General features: G+C 39.9%; 1 protein-coding gene across 2 annotated transcripts in view; it reads right to left on the bottom strand.

The window, feature by feature from the left end:
• The window catches only part of Cbfa2t2 (CBFA2/RUNX1 partner transcriptional co-repressor 2), a 147,860-nt gene that overhangs the window by 117,202 nt on the left and 8,738 nt on the right, over positions 1–21,920 (bottom strand). The gene's annotated exons all lie outside the window — the stretch shown is intronic.

Genomic DNA, 21,920 nt, shown 5'->3' with positions numbered 1-21,920 from the left:
TACTAATTACAGAGGTCCCAAATTTGCTATCCTTCTACCCCAGCCTCCTGAATTGAGGCCACATTGCTGGTTTACAGCGGTGTGGCCCCAAGCCTCAACTTGAAGTTTCTGAAGAGCTGAGAAACTAGTCTTATATAAAATTCCAGCTTTCTGCTAAATACACACACACACACACACACACACACTACACACACACACATTTTTTTTTTTGTTTGGTTTTTTTGAAACAAATGAAATCTGTACAAACCACAATCTCCAGACTGCAGGAAAATGAAATCTGAATAATCAGAAAACACTTCTTATAAAACACACAAATTAAATGATAAAATTATATCTAAGAGATAGAGAAAAATAATTTTTAGAAAGGCTCCTGGGTTTAGCACTTTACCAAATATATGTACAGATGGCTAGCTCAAAGATAGGCTTGCATGTAGCTGAGAACTTGAACTAAAATTGCTTACTGCCAATTCATCCTATAAAATTAGGAAATTTTAGAATGATTACATACTCAGGTATTGACAAGTGTAGAGATCTGTTTAGACCATCATTCAAATGAACACCTGCACTCACTTAAGTGTATATTTGTGGCCTGACTCAGCCTAAATGCTGAAATAAAAGCCAGGAGTAAGATATGGAACAAAGAGAATTTTCTAGGCATTCCAACCTTAAAACATAAGACTAAATCCCTCTCAGAGTGATCTTTAGAACAGTCTTCTTCACATGGAAACATGGCCTAAGATTTGTACTTCCTTTATTACAATCAATTTGAAATTTTTATTTGGCCCTATTGAAAAAAGTAGAACACCCACAATAATCTCTCAATATTACTCCAAGAAGGTAATTTACAATTCTGAATTTCAGTCTTCAAAAATTCTATGCTTTTATAGTTTTGACTTAAAATACATTTATTCATTAATTATGTTTTGAAGCTGAGCATGGAGGCCTATGCCAGCAATCCCTTGGACTCAGGAGGGTGAGGCAGGAGGATCCAAAGTTGGGGGCCAGTCTGGGCAACCTAGTAATCTGTCACAAAATAAAAATTTTAAAAAGGGGGCTGGGAATGTGGCTCAGTGGTAGAACGCTCACCTAGCAGGGGAAGGGACTGGGTTCGATCCTTAGCACCACATAAAAATAAAGGTATTGTGTTGTGTCCATCTACACCTAAAAAATAAATAGTAAAAAAAAATTTTTTTTAAAGACTAAGGGTATAATTCAGTGGTACAATGCATGTTGAGCATACTAAAGATCCTGGGTTCAATCCCCAGTACAATAAAATAATTTTTAAAATACTGGCCACAGATGTGGAACCATTCACAATAAAAACCCTTATACACTATTAGAATCCTCATCCACTGCCAATGACAATTTAAAAATGGAAAAATTATATGACTTCATATAATTAATAGCTACATATAATAAATAGCTACATGCCCAGCTATTTTTTGAGACAAGATAATATGTCTCCACAAAAACTAGCATCCATGTTTATAACATGTTTCTTAATAGCCAAAAGTAGAAACAAATCAAAGATCAACTGAGGAAAAGGTAAGTAAAATGTGGTAAAGTAGATCAAGAAGCTGAGCAGTGATACCAGATTTCCTGCTGACTCCCTGTTTAACCTCACCTGACAGTTTTCATCCAAAATAATCAAGTGAGGCATGTTTTCTTTAATTACCCTGAGTATGGGCAAGAGGGCCTCAGGGCAGCTATTACCTCTAGAATGGCCATTATATAATGTATGACAGCAATTGCAGGAGGGCAAAGGAATCAGTGATTGAGAATAGTCTCAGAAAATAATGATCTTTGTTTTTGAGATTTATAGAACTGAAAAACAGCTCCTGACTAGAAGAGGAGGGTTAGGATCTTATGTGTGACACCTGGTCGCAAACCTCCCACTTTGAGATGATGCCCACCAGTCCCCTATCACTCATCTCCTATATACACCACTCCTAAATCAGCTTCCCCACATATTCCAATCAGCTATCTCATCTTAATGAAGTTCTTTCTCTGACCTCTTGACTAACTGGCTTCTGATGTGCAGTGAACAGACCAAGTGCAGTAATAATCCTTGCTATTGCTATTGCCACTAAAATTGAGGTAGCCAATACTGAACCATTGCTCCTGGGAGAAATACAGGAATAGGATCCTGTGAGCCTCCAAGTCACGTTTTTGTCAACCAATCAGTATCTAATTTTTTTTTTTCTGTTTAAAGCATCTGACTTAATATATACATTACTACTGAACTATTAGGTCTTTAGCATGGCAACCTGAAGCTTACTAATGTTTTCTCCATTAGGTACACTCTAACAGATGCAATGGCACTTACCTGTAATCCTAGCTATGCAGGGGGCATAGGCAAGAAATAACAAGTTGGAGGCCAGCCTCAACAACTTAATGAGAGCATGTCTCAAATAAAAAATAAAAGGGGCTGGGGATGTAGCTAAGAGATACAGCATCCTGGGTTCAACTCCCAGTATAGAAAAAATAAATTTGCAATAAAATTCTTACATCTGAAAACCAGAACATTTGCAAGTTTGCAGTATGCTTATCTAGGCAGTTGGGAGGAGGCAGGGACAAAGGGGGAGAAATGTTACAAATCTCTTGAGAACCCACAGTCTAAAAAACCCTTAGTTATTTCCAAAACCATACCCATATGGTGTGCAACAGAGTGGAGACCACTTCTCTATTCAGATCCTCAGATTCTGGATTCCAACAGAATACAAAAATCACAGTATGAGAAAGGGAACAAATAATGTACCTTTAAAAAGTCACTTAAAGTGCACTAGTCCCCACGATTCCATGTCCTTCTGCATGGTCTTACCCATAATTATCAGCCTACAGGACTACTTGCAGGTCACGCTGTAAGTTGTGATTTTCTTTCTTTCCTTCCATCCATCCATCCATCCATTTATTTATTTTTGTTCCAGGGGCCCTTTCCTACTCAAATTTGAGGCCAGCCACATTCCCAGTCCTTTTTACTTTTATTTTGAGGCAGAGTCTAACTAAATTGCTTAGGGCCTCAGGAACTTGCTAAGCCTGGTCTCAAACCTGTGATCCTCCTGCCTCAGCCTCCCAAGTTGCTGGGACTGCAGGCGTGCCTGGCCTTGATTTTTTTAATAATAGAACTTGAGACTTATTAGAAGGCATTTTTTTAAAAAATATTCTTTAGTTGTAGTTGGACACAATACCTTTATTTATTTATTTTTATGTGGTGCTGAGGATTGAACCCAGGGCCTCACACATGCTAGGCAAGCGCTCTCCACTGAGCCACAACCTCAGCCCTAGAAGGCATTTCAATTTTTATTAAATGTTATGTGCCAAGCACTGAATCACAGGCAATTCTTAAAAAAAAAAACCTGTGCCTATTTGTGTCCTTAAAACTGGTATCTACTCTAAAACCTACCTGACCAAGTGACACTATAAAACAAACAAAAACAGACATAGGAATACACCAAAAGATTCTCCAACACCTTAATCTGCTTACTTTTTTCCAAAGTATATCCAACTGGGGTTTTAGCATATCATCTGTTTGCTTGTTAGCTATCTCTTGTTACAAGCAGCCTAGTCCAGGGACCCTGCCTGGATATTGGCTGGCTAGATTAAGCCTCAGGCCCACATAAAATAGGCAAACAGTACAAAAGAAAAAAAAAATGAATTTTTTTCTTTTCTAATACTGAGAATTGAACCCAAGGGCGCTCTACCAATGAACTACACACCCAGTCCTTTTAATTTTTCATTTTGAGACAGGGTCTTGATAACTCTGTCTGGAAAAATGAATTTTATGCAATTTGATTAAACTGAGAAGTTTGGTCCTCCAGTCCCACAAAACTGGTTACAATTTACAGGTGATAATGTGGACTTAACCAGCCAGGGAATGGGTCATTCTTCATTTCCTTGGCATCTACCTTCAAAAGTAGGAATTAAGAAATAATGGGGAGGTGCTGGGGATGTGGCTCAAGCGGTAGCGTGCTCGCCTGGCATGCGTGCGGCCCAGGTTTGATCCTCAGCACCACATACAAACAAAGATGTTGTGTCTGCCTAAAACTAAAAATAAATATTAAAAATTCTCTCTCTCTAAAAAAAAAAAAAAGAAAGAAAGAAATAATGGGGGACTGGGGCTATAGCTCAATATGTGAGGCACTGGGTTCAATCCTTAGCACCACATAAAAATAAAGGTATTGTGTCCATCTGCAACTAAAAAAAAAATATTTAAAAAAATAAGAAATAATGGGAAGAGGCTGGGTTTGTAGATCAGAGGCTGGGTAGAGCACTTGCCTAGCATGTGAGACACTGGGTTTGATCCTCAGCACTGCATAAAAACAAATAAATAAACAAAATGAAGGTATTATGTCTGTCTATAACTAAAAGAAAAAAAAATAATGGGAAGCCAGGTGCAGCAGCATACACCTACGATCCCAACGACTTGGGAGGTTGAGGCAGGATTGCAAATTTGACACCAGCCTTGGGAAATTCAGGAGGTCCTAAGCAATTTAGTGAGACCCAGTCTCAAAATTAAAAGTAAAAAGGGGCTGGGGATGTGGTTCAGTGGTAAAGAACCCCTGGGTTCAACCCCTCACACACCAAAAGAGAGAGAGAGAGAGAGAGAGAATGGCTATAGAAAAAGTTACCACAAATTTGCTTTTAATTTCAAAGAGGTCTGCTTCAACTACACTGTAAGCCCTCCTGGGTAAGATTCATCTCATCTAAATAATAACCCATATGAAAAATGCTTTTGGATACTGGGCACAGTGGAGCATGCCTATGATGACAGCTGTGGCTGAGGCAGGAGAATCACAAATTTGAGGCCATCCTGGGCAGTTTAGTAAGACCCCCTCTCAAAAAATAGAAAAGAAGCTGGGCACAACTGGCACATACCTGTAATCCCAGCAGCTCAGGAGGCTGAGGCAGGAGGATCAAGAGTTCAAAGCCAGGGCTGGGGCTAGGGCTCAGCGGTAGAGCACTTGCCTGCGACACGTGAGGCACTGGTTCAATCCTCAGCACCACATAAAAATAAAATAAAGGTATTGTGTCAACAACTAAAAAAAAAAAAAATTTTTTTTTTTTTTTAAAGTTCAAAGCCAGCCTCAGCAATGGTGGGGCGCTAAGCAACTCAGTGAGACCCTGTCTCTAAATAAAATGCAAAAGCCGCCTGAGGATGTAGCTCATAGGAAGAGCTCCCTTGAGTTCGTTCAATCCTCCATATTGCAAAAAAGTAAATAAAAATTTAAGGGCAGGATGATATAGGTCAGTGGTAGAGTGCTTACCTAGCATGGGCAAGGTTCTGGGTCCAATCCCCAGTATCACCAAAACAAAACAAAAAATGCTTTTGGAAAGTAAGAATTGATTATCTTAATTCATTACAGTTTATGGTTTGTCATGCACAGGAACACATGCCAATAATCCCAGCAACTGAGAAGGTTGAGGAAGGAGGATTGAAAGTTTGAGGCCAGCCTCTTCAATTCAGCAAGGACCTAAGTAAACTTAAAATAAAAAATAAAAAGAACTGGGGATGGGCTGGGGCTGGGTCTCAGCAGTAGAGCACTAGCCTAGCACATGCAAGGCCCTGAGTTAGGCCCTGAGTTCGACCCTCAGCACCACATGAAAATAAAAATGAAGGTATTGTGTCCAACTACATATAAAACATAAATATTAAAAAAAAAAACAAAAACAAAAACAAAAAATACCACAAACCAAGCAAGGTAATGCACACCTGTAATCCCAGAGATTTGGGAGGCTAAAGCAAGAGGGTTGGCAAGCTCAAGGCCAGCCTCAACAATTCAGCGAGACCCTGTCTCAAAAACTTTAAAAGGGCTTGGCATGTAGTTCAGTGGCAGAGCAATCCCCTGAGTTCAATCCCCAGTACCAAAACAAAACACCTTAAATCACTTATTCAGCACTGATATTTCTCTCTCTCTCTCTCTCTCTCTCTCTCTCTCTCTCTCTCTCTCACACACACACACACACACACACACACCCCTTAATTTGCTTACTTACACCAGCCAAATTTGCACCCCTTTTGTTCACTTTTGCTGTCACTGTCCTGACCAGAGTCAACACCTATGTCAAGGTAAAGGCTGTGCTTAGGTATATGAAACTGGAAAAGCAATCAATTATCTCTTCTCCTAAGTCTCACCAGCTGTGTTTTCCTGATGACACAGAATCTGTCCACCTGCTCACACAGATGGTACAGCTGCACTTTAAAAGTAAAACACCTGTTTCAGTTTATCCATTCCATTCAATTAGAACAATACTAGCTACAGATCAGGCAAGCCCTGGTCAACATTTTTATTTTACTGCCCAGATAAAGACCAAGGACATTTATAGGATGCTAAAATACATCTTTCATCCCCAAAACACAAATACAGCCATTTGAAGTTACTATAATAATAGTCAAAAATTGTAATAAGGTATTATAATCCTAGATTACAAATACAGCTATAAAGCTAGGTATGGTGGTCTCAGCTATTCAGAAGACTGAGATGAGATCATGAGTTTGAAATGATCCTGGGCAACATAGTAAGACCATTTCAAAACAAAAAAACAAATTTTGGTTTTCGTGAACCACTTCTCAAACTACTTAATTTAAAATATTACTCCTAGTAAAACAGGCTCATTACTCACTTGCAGTCAGAACTTCAATAGCAGTAAACACGCTTAATGGATGGATAATGTTAAATAAAAAGCAGGTGACACATAGGAAGTTCTTCCTTGTTTCATACCTAAGAAATTTTGTAATTGAGAAATATTTTACTTTTCCTGTGGGAACTTAAATCAACTTCACCTTCACTTAAATTCCCAGAGGAATTTCTTCTAAGGAGACTCATTAATATTGGTGAACTAAAAACAGTGATTATTTCCTATGCAGATAAACAAAAACATTCATGAGATGATAGATGATTTATGTCATATCCCATGAGTTAGTCTGAGTGTTGAAAAGTTTTACATTTTAGGGTAATTTGAGGGCTTATGGAGAAAGTAGTGTAGTGTGTTGGAAATCAAGGATGCTCCAGGAGTACAATAAACAAATATGAAAGCTTGGTTATTAAAGGACATAAATAATATCATTATCAGGAATATCAAATAAAAAGCAATCAAATAAAAGATATGTTCCTCAAGTTTAAAACAAAATCTGGGCTGAGTATGATGGCACACACCTGTAATCCTAGAGACTCTGGAGGATCACAAGTTCCTGATCAGCCTCAGGAATTTAGTGAGACCCTAAGCAATTTAGTAAAACCCTGTCTCAAAACAAAACATAAAAAAGGCTGGGGATGTAGCTTAGCACCCCTGGGTTCAATGCGCAGTACCAAAAATAGAATAGGTCTGTGGACTTCCCATCTGACTGGAACTTATAAAGACTGCAAAATATTACATGCAGAATGATGAAAACACTGTATTATACATGTATAAAATAGATAAACAAAAATATCTGGAAGTACAAACTTTCAGTAATGAAGTGAAAGGTAATTTTTACTTTTTACTCAGTTTAACTAGAAGTTCATTTAGAATATCTTAGGCTGGGGCCTCCCCAATACCTGGGGAGGGTATATGGGCCTCCCCATGTATTGCCTAGCATATATGAGACTATAGGTTGAATCCCCAGAACCACAAAAATAAAATCAAAGAAAATCCATATGTGGGTCTGGGTATGTAGCTCAGTGGTATAGTGCTTACCTAAGCATGCTGAAAGCCCTGGTTAGATCACAGGGAGGGGAAAAGGATTTTTGGAGGGGGAAAAAAAAATAGTGAGTATAATGTCACTCCTCTGCTCAAAAACCTCCAATGGCTTCCCAACTTATTCAGAAAATCCAAAATCTTTACCATGACCCTAAGTCCTTGTCTGCCTTCTAACATTGGCTTTTACTGCTGTTCCTGCTGGCCTCATGCTATTTTGTGAACCTATTAAGTATGTTCCTACCTCAGGGCCTCAATACTTATTATTCTAGTTGCCTGAATTGTTCCTGTCCCAGATGTGACATGTGCTTCTGTCAGATCTTTTTTCAAATGTGATGCAAGCCTCTAATCCTGGCTACTAGGACATCTAAAACAGGATATCAATTTAAGGCCAGTTTCAGTAACTTAATGAGATCCTGTCTCAATATAAAAAGGGCTGGGTATGTGGTTCATTAGTGGAACTCCCGTGGGTTCAATCCCCAGTACTACCAAAAACAAATGTCACTTGTTCAGAAAAGTTTTTCACTTTCAAAGAACATTCTTCATCACCCTCCTCTCTTTATCTTCATGGGGGGGGGGGCAGGGAGACACACACTCGGACTTGGAGGTAGAGTTTCACTATGTTGCCCAGGATGGTCTAGAACTTGGGGGCTCAAGTGATCCTCTTACCTTGAGATAAGGATTTAGGATAAGTCTAAGTATGGTCCATTGAGATACAAAAAGGGCCCTGGAACAAAGGCAACTCCTAAGCACTTATCCTTGACCCATGCCCTTTAACAAGGGAAATACGCAAACACAGGAAAAACTGGTACAAAATTATGTAGCTCCACCTTGGTTCCACCTCTAGTTCAGACTCTAGTGACCACCACTCTACAAATATTAACACCCCACACCAATGAGTTGCATTCCCTCCTTTCCTCCCTCCCTAGAACTGCCTTCCCTCCTTTTCTCCCTCCCTGAAGAGAGCCCACATCCCCCTTGAATGTCTATTCCTTGCTTTACCTCAAAGGCATTTCTCTTGAGATTGCTCCCATTCTCCCTTGACTATTTATCTACTTACTTTCCTAAACATGCCTCTGTCTATGCCTTTGACTGGCTCCTGCTGAAATTCTTTACCCTCACCAAGAATCCCATTGATCCAGAGTCAATTCCCCCACTTCTCTCTGTGAACTCCTTGGACACTTCCTTTTTTGGAGACATGTCTTCTGTTTGACCTCAGCCTGCACATGCCACCATGTTTCAGTACTAGGGATTGAATAGGGGGTGGGGGAGGACTCTACCACTGAACTACATGCTTAGCACTTTTTTAAATTTTTGAGACAGGTTTTCACTAAGATAGTGATGCTGGCCTCGAACTTGCGATCCACCTGCCTCAGCCTCCCAAACTGCTGGATTACAGGCAGACACCACCACATCCAGAATAAACAGAACTCTTAAAAAGACTATAATCCAAGTATTAATTTATACAACAACTCTGAAAAATGTTTTGATAGTAGCAGTATCTAATGAAGTCAAACACACACACACTTGGAATTGAAAGAATTGGAAGAATATAGTCTTCCAATTCTACTCCTAGGTATGTAGCCAACAAAAATGAATAGATATGTTAATATGTGCAAGGCCCTAGGTTCATTCCCTAGCACCAAGATAGGGCGGAGGAAATGACATCCATGTACCCAAAGACACGGAAGACTGTTTCCTGCATTATTCCTAATAGGCAAATACTAAAAACAATCAAAATATCCATCAACCAGAATGGACAAACTGTGGCACATAGGTAGAATTCTATTCAGCAATGAGAATGAACTATTGTTACACACATGAACATTTATTATTATTGAACAAAAGAAGCCAGATACAGAAAAACATGCTATATATGACTATTTGTATAATGTTCCCCAAAAGACAAATTCTAATGAATGGGATAGAGATCAGAATAGTAAGCAGAAGGAGAGATAAGTGGCAAGTAAAAGGCAGGGTGTTTTATTTTTTGGGGGGGAGCGGCACAGCACGAGGTGAGTAAACCCAAAATTGAACAACTGAGGGGCACTTGCCTGCGGAGCCACATCCCCAGCCCTGTTTTTTTTTTTTTTTTTTCTTTTTTTTAAGATAGAGTGAGAGAGGGAGAGAGAGAATATTTTTTTAATATTTATTTTTTAGTTTTCGGTAGACACAACATCTTTGTTTGTATGTGGTGTTGAGGATCGAACCCGGGCCGCACACATGCCAGGCCAGCGCGCTACCCCTTGAGCCATATCCCCAGCCCCCCAGCCCTATTTTGTATTTTATTTAGAGACAGGGTCTCACTGAATTGCTTTTGCTGAGGCTGGCTTTGAACTTGCAATCCTCCTATAACAGCCTCCCGGCCGCTGGGGATTACAGGCATATGCCTCCACCGAGCGTAGCAAGAGATGGGTTTCTGAAGTAGAAAATGTTTTATATGTTGATTTATGTAGTAGTTACACAAGTATGATCGCTGTTACAGTTTGGATCTGGAAGGTCCTCCAAAGGCTTATGTGTTGAAGTGTTGGTCCCCTATGCACCAATGTTCACAGGTTGGGCTGCTGGGAAGTAATTGTGTGGGAAGCCAACCTTACACACGACTGAGTTACACTCCCCGCTAGGTGCTGAGGCTCTCAGTCGCAGAAATGTGGCACCCTTCTTGGGCGCGAGGATGGGTGTCTCGTGCATGGGTGTGCCTTCCTACAGCCCCATGGGTAAAGCTATGCTCACCTGTTCCTTTGTAATATAATCCCTTGCCCTGTTTAGGATAGAATCTTCCATGGAAGATTAGGATAGAATCTTCCATGGAAGTGCCTTGTGTATGTCTCCTTCTCTTACTGTGCCCTTGGGTGTGGCCTAACCAGGTGTCAGTCAACCTGCTGACAGTGGACATCATGAAGATACTCAACCCCCTGAAACCTGACCCCTTGCCTCATTTGAATAGCTTCTCTTCAATAAAAGGGGTCAGTGCATGCTCTTGTTCTCTCTTTCTGCAGACCCTTAAGGTCAGAGGAGCCGTCACAGCGACCCCAAAGAAAAAGGTATTTGTGTCTCTTGTGTGGTTATTTCATGCAGCCCAGTTAGCCCAGTTTAACTGGAGTGACCCCTGAGACTTTTAGTCGCGAGAACAGAAACCCGGCATAATTGGACCATAAGGGTACTAACCTGATCAATGGATACCCTTTGAAGGGTATGTTTTATTCCTAGACACTTCCCAGCCCCTTTGGCTTCCTGGCTGTCATCATGTGAGCAGTCTCTTCAATCCAACACTCATGCCATCATGATATTTTGCCTCACCTCCATCCCAAAGCAAGAGCCAGCTGAACCTGGACTGAAAACTGAGACAAAAAAATAAAAATAACAATCTTGCTCTCAGGTTATTTTGTCATAGAAATGGAGAGCTGACACATCACTTTGTAAAAATTCACTTTGTGAAAGCTGTATGCTTACAATTTGTGCATTTCGTCTGTTTAATAAAGTTCAAACAGGGAAAAAAAAAGAAAGCTATCTTCCAGTCAGATTTAGTGGCACATGCCTATAATCCAGTTATGTAAGAGGCTAAGATAGGAAGAACATAAGTTCAAAGCCAGCCTCCACAACTAAGTGAGCCCCAAGCAACTCAGCAAGATCCTGTTTCAAAATAAAAAATAAAAAGGGGCTAGGATGTAGTTCAGTGGTAAAGGTCCCTGGGTTCAATCTCTAGTTCTAAAAAAAAAAAAAAAAAAGGAAGGCTATCTTCCAAAAAAGCTATAATAGCTAATATTTATAACATCCTTCTAATATTGGCCATAAGCAAAAAATGTGTATTTTTTTTATTTAATATATAATTCAAGATTAAATGATGGGCTAAAGCCACAACTTGAGTCACCTATAAAGTGCAGTCTAATTATTGAGTAAACATCCAAAGCTCCTTTCTCACTAGGCCCTGTCGTTTATATAGATAGATGGATCTTTCTAAATAAGGAAATTTTTACACATCTATTACACATAGACTTTCCCCAAAGATTTCATTTTTCCAAAATGCCATTATTCAGGGTAAGTAATAAAATTTGTTTTATTGTTTTTCCCCTTAATCTGTGTGATCTGAATCAGTCTGTCATGAACAAATTTTTAATTGGCATGGATTCCTCTGCCTGTTTCCCTGTTGAGAATAGGATTCATATCTAAATATAATTGATCTGACAACTGAAGAAATGCACAGATATCCCTTCTTTAAAATAAGTTTGGGCTCTTCCACATATTGCCAAAATCTCCCAATAAATTAACCCTTCAGCAGCTCCCAAGCAAATCAAACCAATTAAACCCTATTCAGATCCTGACTTATTTCTGATAGAAGTTTAAATAAACCCCTCTTGGTTTATGAGCACCTTCAGTGAGTACTCGGCTGATCTTCCCATATAATCCTGTCACACTTAGTTCCAAATCTGGTGTGGGCACCTTAGCCAGATCCTGTCACAAACTTAATAAAGGGGGGGGGTGTGTCTGAGTGGGGATGCTGGGCCAGGAATGGGGTTGCACAAGAGGAGTAAAGAAAAGAGACTGCAGCATGACTGTCACATTCTTTTTTTTTTTTTTTAAATATATTTTGAGTTGTTGATGGAGCTTTATTTTATTTATATGTGTGCTGAGAATCGAACCCAGTACCTCACACATGCTAGGCAAGCGCTCTACCACTTAACCACAACCCCAGATCCAACTGTCACATTCTTGACTCCCAGCTTAGGCAGGAGCTCACTAGGTCCAAGGCCCCAGAGCTGGACAGCTGCCCTTAGACTTTGAGTTGATTGGCCTAATTAGCAGGAGCCAAAGTAAAACTTCCAGGGGCTCCCAGGAGAATCAAGTCACCACATGACCCACCAAGGGCCGAGTGATGTCCTGAAGCAACTGGAGTTCCTGGGGTACTACTCCCCCAGTCCTGCTTCATGTCTATCAGGACCTACACATATTCTGTGAGACAGTAAACCTCAAGATGCTTTTTAAGGAAGTGTTTCAAAATCATACAAATTGAGAGACGCTGCACATTATACCTTCTGGGGAGTCACAATCCCAATTGACATGTTAAGGGCTGTGAAAAGTTTTCATAGCTGTTTTGGAATGAAACATGTTAATATTTAATAAACTTAATATGTGTGTGGTGGGGAAAGGGCTGGGGCATAGCTCAGTAATAAAGCAACCCCTGGGTTAAATCCCCAGAACCACACACACACACACACACACAAAAAAAAAAAAAAAAAAAAAAAAAAGAAGAAATAAAAAGGAAAAAAGCCCTGGAAACCTCAAGTGATTTAAAAATTGAAATGACAGTCAGACATGTACTCCCAGGGACTTGGGAGACTGAAGCAGGAGAATCACAAGTTCAAGACCAGCTCAGCGACTTAGTGAGACTATGCCTCAAAATTAAAAGTTTTTACTTTTAATTGGAGGATGTGGCTCAGTTTGAACCACTGGGTTCAAATCCTAGTACCCCAAAAAAAGAAGTTCAAAATAATAGTCTTGACCAGAAAAGATGACTGATCAACTAAATTTGACCAAATTGTTTATAAACTTTTCACATCACAATAATCTATAAAGTCATCTCATTCACTTACAGCTATTAAACCAAGCAAGCAAACAAGTAATGGTTAAAAGTTTCCAGCTATAAGGTATTATGTAATTTAGTCAGAGAATTTTATCAGGAGTTACTGCCTTTTTATTTCATGGAACCAGCCTCTGGAATGAGAAGGACCTAAGAATTCCTTGAAGGTTCCCCCCCCCCCCCGGTTTTCCTATATTTGGAGCATCCCTTCACCTCCACAAAAATCTTTATGTCCATTAACTGCATGTTAGCAGGTGCACAGAATGCCTTTAAGAACATAGGGGCAGGGGCTGGGATTGTGGCTCAGCAGTAGAGTGCTCACCTATCACAGGTGGGACCCAGGTTTGATCCTCAGCACCACATTAAAAAAAAAAAAAAAAAAAAGGCATTGTGCTGTGTCCAATAAATAAATAAATAAATAAATAAAAATAAAACATAGGGGCAGTAAGAGCAAAGTATCCAATCATTATCTTTGGCTTTGTGCTGATAAAAAGCAGTCTTCAGAGCCTGACGCAGTGGCATATGCCTATAATCCCAATGAATCAGGAGGCTGAGACAGGAGGATCACCAGTTTGAGGCCCACCTCAATAATTAAGTGAGGCCCTCATCAATTTACCAAAACCCTGTCTAAAAATAAAATAAAATAAAAAGAGCTGAGGATATGGCTCAACCACAGATACAAAAAAGAAGGAGGGTGGCTCCATGATGGTGGACATAGGTCAGTGGTAAAGCACTCATGGTCTCAATCCCTAGCAAAAAAAAAAAAAAAGGCAGTTTTCACAAAAATAAGAAGAGCTGATTTTTCACTAAGGCACAAAGCTAAGACAACAAACTGATACAAAATAAAATCAACAAGGCTGGGCATAGTGGTACAAACCTGTAATTCCAGTGTCTCAGGAGGCTAACACAGGAGGATGGCCAAGGTTTAAGTCAGCCTCAACAATTTAGCAAGACCCTGTCTCAAAACTAAGAATAAAAATTAAAAAGGGCTGGGAATGTAGCTCAATGGTCAAATCCCAGATTCAATTCCCTACCAAAAAAAAAAAAAAAAAAAAAAGGCTGATCAGGAACTCTAATACTCCCACCCTCAGGCGTGTAGTAAATTTTGTGTGTTCTTTTCAAAACAAAGGTTAATCAAGCTGACAATATAAGTTAGGATACTCACTGCCAAAAGATATGCCAGAGGTCAGCAGCCTTTGTGGGATAGGAAAATTCCATCTCAACTTTTCCTTCATGCTACAAAATGAAAAAAACAATGTAATCCCACCAGCACTGGAGATAAAGTGAGGGCAGGAGTCAAAGGACAGAAATTTGTTCAAATAACTGCTCTTACCCTGAAAGGCACAGCATGAGACTCACATAGCAGGTTTTTTCAAAAAATAAACCAGAAGTTGAATTGAGGATGTGGCTCAGCGGTAGAGGACTTACCTAGTATGCACAAAGCCCCAGGTTTAATCCCAAGTGCTGTCCCCGGGGGAAAAAAAGTATACCAGATGTCCTCCCCCAGAATATTTCAAAACATGCTGTCACACTGTTATCCCAATAGCTCCCTGAAGTAATTTCTGATCACACACATCCATTCCACCCATTGACAACCCTTACCCCAGAAGAAAACTAGTTTTCTAGAACCAGAGGCTTAAAAAAAAAAAAAAAGGAAAGCTTACTCAACTGTAGAGTTAAGGGAGCTGTTTCATGAAATTAGTATATTACTGACCTCCAATTCCTGGACTCAAGTGAGCCACCCACCTCAACCTCCCAAAGGATTGAGACTACAGGTGCATCATCCCATCATGACTGGCTTATACTTTCTAAAATGATGAATTATGTAAATATATTGCAGTCCCAAAATTAAAAATTGTTGGAAAGGGAGGGGCTGGGGTTGTGGCTCAGTGGCAGAGTGCTTGCCTAGCATGTGAGAGGCCCTGGGTTCGATCCTCAGCACCAATAAAAGTAAATACATAAAATAAAGGTATTGAGTCCAACTACAACTAAAAAATAAATTTAAAAAAAATTTGTTGGAAAGGGAAAATATATTTGGGTCAAGACAGGCATAATTTTCTTCTAAGAAGCCTTTTTTAAAACACCCATACACGCAAACACACACATTAGGTCAGATGCCAGCCTTTGTGGACCATTATCACCCACGCATACCACTCCCATTGTTACCATTTGGAACTGAAACTATCCACCTGTCTTATCTCCCCTACTGGCCTTCCTATGAACTCCTTTAGGGCCTTAGAACTCTCCTTATATCCCCCAGCACCTGGTACTAGGGGCAAAATAAATGTTTCTGAAAGTAACTGAAATCAAGAGTATCTTAGAAAGTCAATGACCCTTGGTCATTATAATGATAACTCATCATACTCAAACTTCCAGTATAATTAGTGGTTCCTTTTTCTTTTTCTTTCTTTCTTTTTTTTTTTTTTTTTTTTGAGAAAGAGAGAGAATTTTTTAATATTTATTTTTTAGTTTTTGGCGGACACAACATCTTTGCTTGTATGTGGTGCTGAGGATTGAACCCTGGCCGCACACATGCCAGGCGAGTGCGCTACCGCTTGAGCCACATCCCCAAACCCAGTGGTTCCTTTTTCTAATAGAATACAAATATTGGACACCTCAAATAAACGATTCATTGAAAACAACCAAATAACAAGAACCAAGAGACTGAAATGGCAAGTGAGCAAAAATAATCCACAAAAAAGGATATCCACTGATCAGGATAATTTTTATATTTCAAGCAGCTAAACAGCCATGATTTCTATGAAAACTCTCATCATTTACTATATCATTCCTCACAGTCCAACGGTCACAAAATTAGCATGGACTATTTAGAGACATATAAAGATCATAGCACCAAATGTTGATGTTCACAGCTGCAGTTAAGTACTCACTGCCTCTGAGGCATGGATGGCATCCCATTTTTCTTGAAAAATTCTCTGCTTCTACTGATTAAAACAGAATTCTTGTGTCTCTATTCTCAACACAACCCTGCCTACCAGCATCAATTACAAGAGAAAAAGATGAATAACCACTATAAAAACTTAACTGAAACCCATTTTGGGGTTGGGAATGGATGTGGCTCAGTGGTAGGGTACTTGCCTGGCATGTGAGGCCCTGGATTCAATCCTCAGCATCATGAGAGAAAAGGAAAGGGGAAAAAAAAAAGTTTCCTCACAAGAACAATCAACAAAGTGTTAGAAGATAGAAGGAAAGACAAACTGGAAGATCTCTCTGAGGACAGAGATGGAATCTTACCGACGTGGCAGCTCCACAGCACTTAGCAAAGTCCCTGCATCCAACAACTTCACAATACAGTTGTTAATGAATGGCTGCCTTCACTTAGACCAGGAAAGGAAGTATCACTTTATTGTTTTTTATTTTTTAAATTTTTTTTTAGTTTTTGGCGGACCTTTATTTGATTCATTTATTTTTATGTGGTGATAAGAATCAAACTCGGTGCTTCACACAAGTGCAAATGCTCTACCACTGAGCCAGGACCCCAGCCCAGGAGTATTACTTTATCTTCATTGTTTACATACATACATTTACTTATTTATGGTACTGGAAAATGAACCCAGGGGTACTTTACCACAGAGTCCTATTTTCTATTTTGAGACAGGGTCTCACTGAGTTGCTGAAACTGGGCCTTGAATTTACAAAACTCCCTTTTGGCCTCCTGAGTCACTAGAATTACAGGTGTGCTACTTTTCCAAGCCCCACTTCTCCCTATTTCTATACATTTTTTTCCCCAGCAAACTTGGTCCCATAAAATTAGGGAAATCAAACAAATTAGTAGTATTACAAAATTATTCATGTAATAACATAATGTTCAAAACATGGTTAACAATCCAAATATTGATCCTTGCTTTGTGAGGTAGACAGAAGAGGTATGGATGTTTGCCAAGCATGGTGGTGCACATCTGTAATTCCAGCAAATGAGGCTGAGGCAGGAGGATGGCATGCACAAAAGCCAGCCTCAGCAATCTAATGAGGCCCTAATCAATTTAGTGAGATCCTGTCTCAAAATAAAGAATAAAAAAGGCTGGGGATGTGGTTCAATGCCACTTGGTTCAATCTCTTGTACAAAAAAAAAAAAAAAGTGGGGGGTTATAGCTCAGTTGGTAGAGTGCTTGCCTTGCATGCACAAGGCCCTGGTTCAATCCCAGCACTACCAAAAATAAAAGAGTTAAGGCTATCCACATTTCAAATGATGAAATAAACTCAAAGTCCAAATATGAATTGATCAAGGTTGCATTGCTTGTGAAATAAAAGTAAGAAGATTGGGATGATATCCATATCTTCTTTTACAACTCTCTTAAAGACCTAAGAACCAGGAACAGGGACACATGCCTATAATACCAGCAACTCAGGATGGTGAAGCAGGAAGACTCCAAGTTGGAGGACAGCCTGGGCAATTTAATGAGACACTGACTTAAAATAGCAGAGGGGGGGAAAACACTGGTGATGTAGAGCTCAGTGGTCGAGTACCTCTGGGTTCAACCCTTTGTACCACAAAATCAATAAATTATAGGTACATAAATTAAATAGCACAGAGTTGGATAGGACAATACCTGTAATTCCCAAGACTTAGAGGCTAAGGCAAGAGGATAACAGGTTTGAAGCCAGCTTGGACAACTTAGAACACTATTTCAAAATAAAAAGGGCTGGGAATTTATCTCAATGATAAAGCACTACTGCGTTCAACCCCCAATTGGGGGGGGGGGGTCACCTCAGGTGCTTCTCTTTTCTAAGGAATTAGTATAATGTTGAGGGCTGGGGATGTGGCTCAAGCAGTAGCGCGCTCGCCTGGCATGCGTGCGGCCCGGGTTCAATCCTCAGCACCACATACAAAGATGTTGTGTCCGCCGAAAACTAAAATATAAATATTAAAAAAAAAAAATAGTATAATGTTGACAGAGTTCATTCTTGTAGCTACCACTACCCGACTTTCAACACCATTTACCAATTTTCCCCATACAAAACCTTCAAAAAGGGCAAACCAGAGTTATCCATCTGCAAATATATTTGAAAAATTAGCACACTAAAATTGCTTTTGTGAAGTTGCAAAGGCAAATCAGTAAGTAGACTAAAGCATTAATTATCACCACAAGAAAAAAAATTAACTTTTCACTATCACTAAAAACAAGAAATCAGCAGGTGCAAATTACTATGCCCATATAAAATGTAAAAACTGATCATCTGGGGCAAGGTAAACACTCCATGGCTGAGTTAATTAAAAGCTCTTCCAAAAGGTGAACAGAAATGCTGATATTTATTTGAAATAAAGAATTTCAAGTTATTCTGAAATTCTGCCAAAAGGCAGAACATGGGAGAAATTCTTAATATTTTTCATATATATGATCTTACATAATAAATGTGTGCCTAAAATTACAAAATAATGGCTGAAGATGTAGTCTAGTGGTAGAACATTTGCCTAGCACAAGTGAGGCCCTGGATTCAAACTCCAGTACCACAAAAACTGCTGCAGACTGGCTGGGCACAAATCACGAGCCACTCAAGCAGGAACAAACTTTATTTCCAAACTCCCCCGAGCGCCACCCACGCCGCCTTTCCAGGGACACCACACACCAATTGGAATTCCCTCCACGGGAACTTCACCAACCAACCCCCAGGAGAACTCCAAAGTAGCAGGCGCCCCAGACAGCAGAGGTCTATATACAATTGAATACACAGCCTAATTCAATCCAGTATCATCCAGTCACAGCAATTATACACAGCTTAACTTAATTATCATCATCTTAATGGCTCGCCTCTCAATCATTACTTCTGGCAAAATGCCAGGGGCCACTCGGACTGGCTGTGGCTCTCAACAAAAAACAAAATATTGATCATGGCTCTGCCATGAACTACACCCCCAGCCATTTTTTTTTTTTGGTAGTAGAGATTGAACTCTGGCAATTTACCACTAATCTACATTCCAGCAATTTAGGAGGCTGAGGCAGAAAAATTGCAAGTTTGAGACAAGGCTCAGCAATTTTTTTTTTTTTAAATATTTATTTTTTAGTTTTCGGCGGACACAACATTTTTGTTTGTATGTGGTGCTGAGGATCGAACCCGGGCCGCACGCATGCCAGGCGAGCGCGCTACCGCCTGAGCCACATCTCCAGCCCAAGGCTCAGCAATTTAATGAGATCCTGCCTCAAGACAAAAAAAGCACCCGTGGGTCTAATCCCTAGTGGCACAAATAAATAAAGTCTGGGGATGTAGCTAGCTCATAGGCAGAACACTCCTGGTTTCCATCACTAATTAATCAAATTAAACCAAATGATTAAGGAGTGACCCCAAGTTATGGCACGGCCCAGGGTCCTGAGGATGTTAGGTAAGTGCTCTAGTGCTCTAACACTGAGTTACAGCCACAGCCCAGTTTTGTTTAGTTTTAAAACAAGGTCTTACTAAGATATTCAGGCTTGGCTCAAATTTGTTATCCTTCTCCCTCAAAGGCCCAAGTACCTGAGATTACAGGCATGAGCCAATGCACCTAGCCCAAGCTAACTTTTCAACTCAATATATTGATTATAAACTCTCAAGCTTAAAAGAAAGAACAAGCCAGGTGTGGTCACGCACACCTATAATTCCAGCAGCTCAGGAGGCTGAGGCAGGAGGATCACAAGTTCAAAGCCAGCCTCAGCCAATTAACAAGGCTCTAAGCAATTTAGGGAGACCCTTTTTGAAAATAAAAAAATCTCAAAAGGACTAGGGATGTAGTTCAATGGTTAAGTGCCCCTGGGTTCAATTTCTAGTACCAAAAAAAGAAAAGATTGACTTAGCTAAACACTCAACTCCAACTTGTAGATATTTCATAGAAACATGGTTAGCAATTCTAAAGCTATTTGTGGTACCTTCTATGATTGAACAAATAAACAGGTAGATTGTGGATAAGAGGAGTTGACCTTTTCAATACAAAAAAATCACAAATATGGAAAGGAGAAAGGCTAAAGGAACTTTGCCGTGTTGGGCTGGAATTGGAGGAATTAGCATGAACTCATGTTTTTTATCATATATAGACAAAAAATAAATAAATCATCTATGTACAGTGGCACAAATATGTAATCACAGCAACTCAGGAGGCTGTGAAATAGGAGAATCGCAAATTCCAGGTCAGTCTCACTAACCCAGCCTGATCCTGTCTTAACATAAAATAAAAATGAAAAGGAGCTGGATTTGCTGTCATATACCTGTAATCCAGCAACTCAGAAGGCTGAGGCAGAAGGAGCACAAACTTGAGGACAGCCTCAGCATCTTAGGGAGACCTTCAGCAACACAGCAAGACCTGGTCTCAAAAATAAAAACATAATAGTGCATATCTGTAAACCAAGCAACTTGGGAGAAGGAGGCAGGAAGACCACAAATTCTAGGCCAACCTGGGCAATTTAGCAAGACCCTAAGGAAGCCGGGCATTGGTGGTGCATACCTACAATCCCAGTGACTCAGGAGGCTGAGGCAGGAGGATCTCAAATTCAGGGGCAGCCTCAACAATTTAGTGGGGCCCTAAGTAACTTAGCAAGACTATCTCAAAGTCAAACATAAAAAAGGGCTCTGGGATGTGGCTCAGAGCCCCCTGGGTTCTATCCCCAGGACCAAAAAAAAAAAGGCTGGGGTTGTAGTCTGTGGTAGAGAACTCCCCAATTCAATCCCCAATACTGCAAAAAATAAAGTGACTTATACAAAAACATACATAATATATTTTAGAAGAGCTTAAGAGTCAAGCATTGTATAAACTTCCATCAACAGCAGACCATACATACAGTGGTCTATACATATACAGTGGTATATGTCATAAAACCGAGGCATGCAGTAGGCCATGCCACTACCACCTCAGTTTAAGCCCAATATGATTCCCACAATGACAAAAATCAACTAAGGATGCATTTCTAAACACATTACTTTCAGGCTGGGACTCAGATCAATGGCAGAGCACTTGCCTATCTTGCACCAAGCCCTGGGTGCAATCCCCAGTATCCCCAACAACAACAACAAAAACCAAGAACATATTCCTGTCATTAACACATGACTGTTAACTGGCCAGACCAACCCAGGGAAAATTAAGGAGAACCTATGAGCACCTGGGGAATCCAAAAGAGGCCAAGACCATGACCTCTACCCTCAAGGCTGATTTCATTTCCCTATGGGGAAAAAAAAGAGATAATATTAAAGACAAAAAAAAAAAAAAAACACCTGCCACATTTTTAGTGGGGAAAAAAGGTCAACACATTAGTTTTTATTTGGGGGACAGAAAGTAGGTAATGGGAAATGGTGAGAACAGTGAACTAGATAAAAATTACAAGGGACCCAGGACTGCAAAAGAAATAAAAATTTTAAAAATTATATATTTAAAATACATAAAAACTACAAATGTATTAATTGAAATTCAGTTAGGTATGGCTAGTGTAGTTCTAGGGATATGAACCTAAAGTGAAAATCTGTGCTATTTGAATGTCTGTTCTCATATGGCTTCAAAAATCAAAGGCAGGCAGGACCTCTGTATGGCTGGCTAAGTTAACAACAAAGGAATAAGGGAGACATTTGTAAGAGTGGAAAAGGTCAAAGTAATATGTCAAGGGAGCCTTGCAATGCCTGATACTAACATTTCACTTGAGGGGCTAGGGATGTGGCTCAAGTGGCAGCCTGCTCGCCTGGCATGCATGCG

Source organism: Callospermophilus lateralis, chromosome 3 (genome assembly GCF_048772815.1).
Source record: "Callospermophilus lateralis isolate mCalLat2 chromosome 3, mCalLat2.hap1, whole genome shotgun sequence".
NCBI lineage: Eukaryota > Metazoa > Chordata > Mammalia > Rodentia > Sciuridae > Callospermophilus > Callospermophilus lateralis.
Note: the sequence above shows the minus strand (reverse complement) of the source record. Positions and strands in the feature narration are given on the sequence as shown.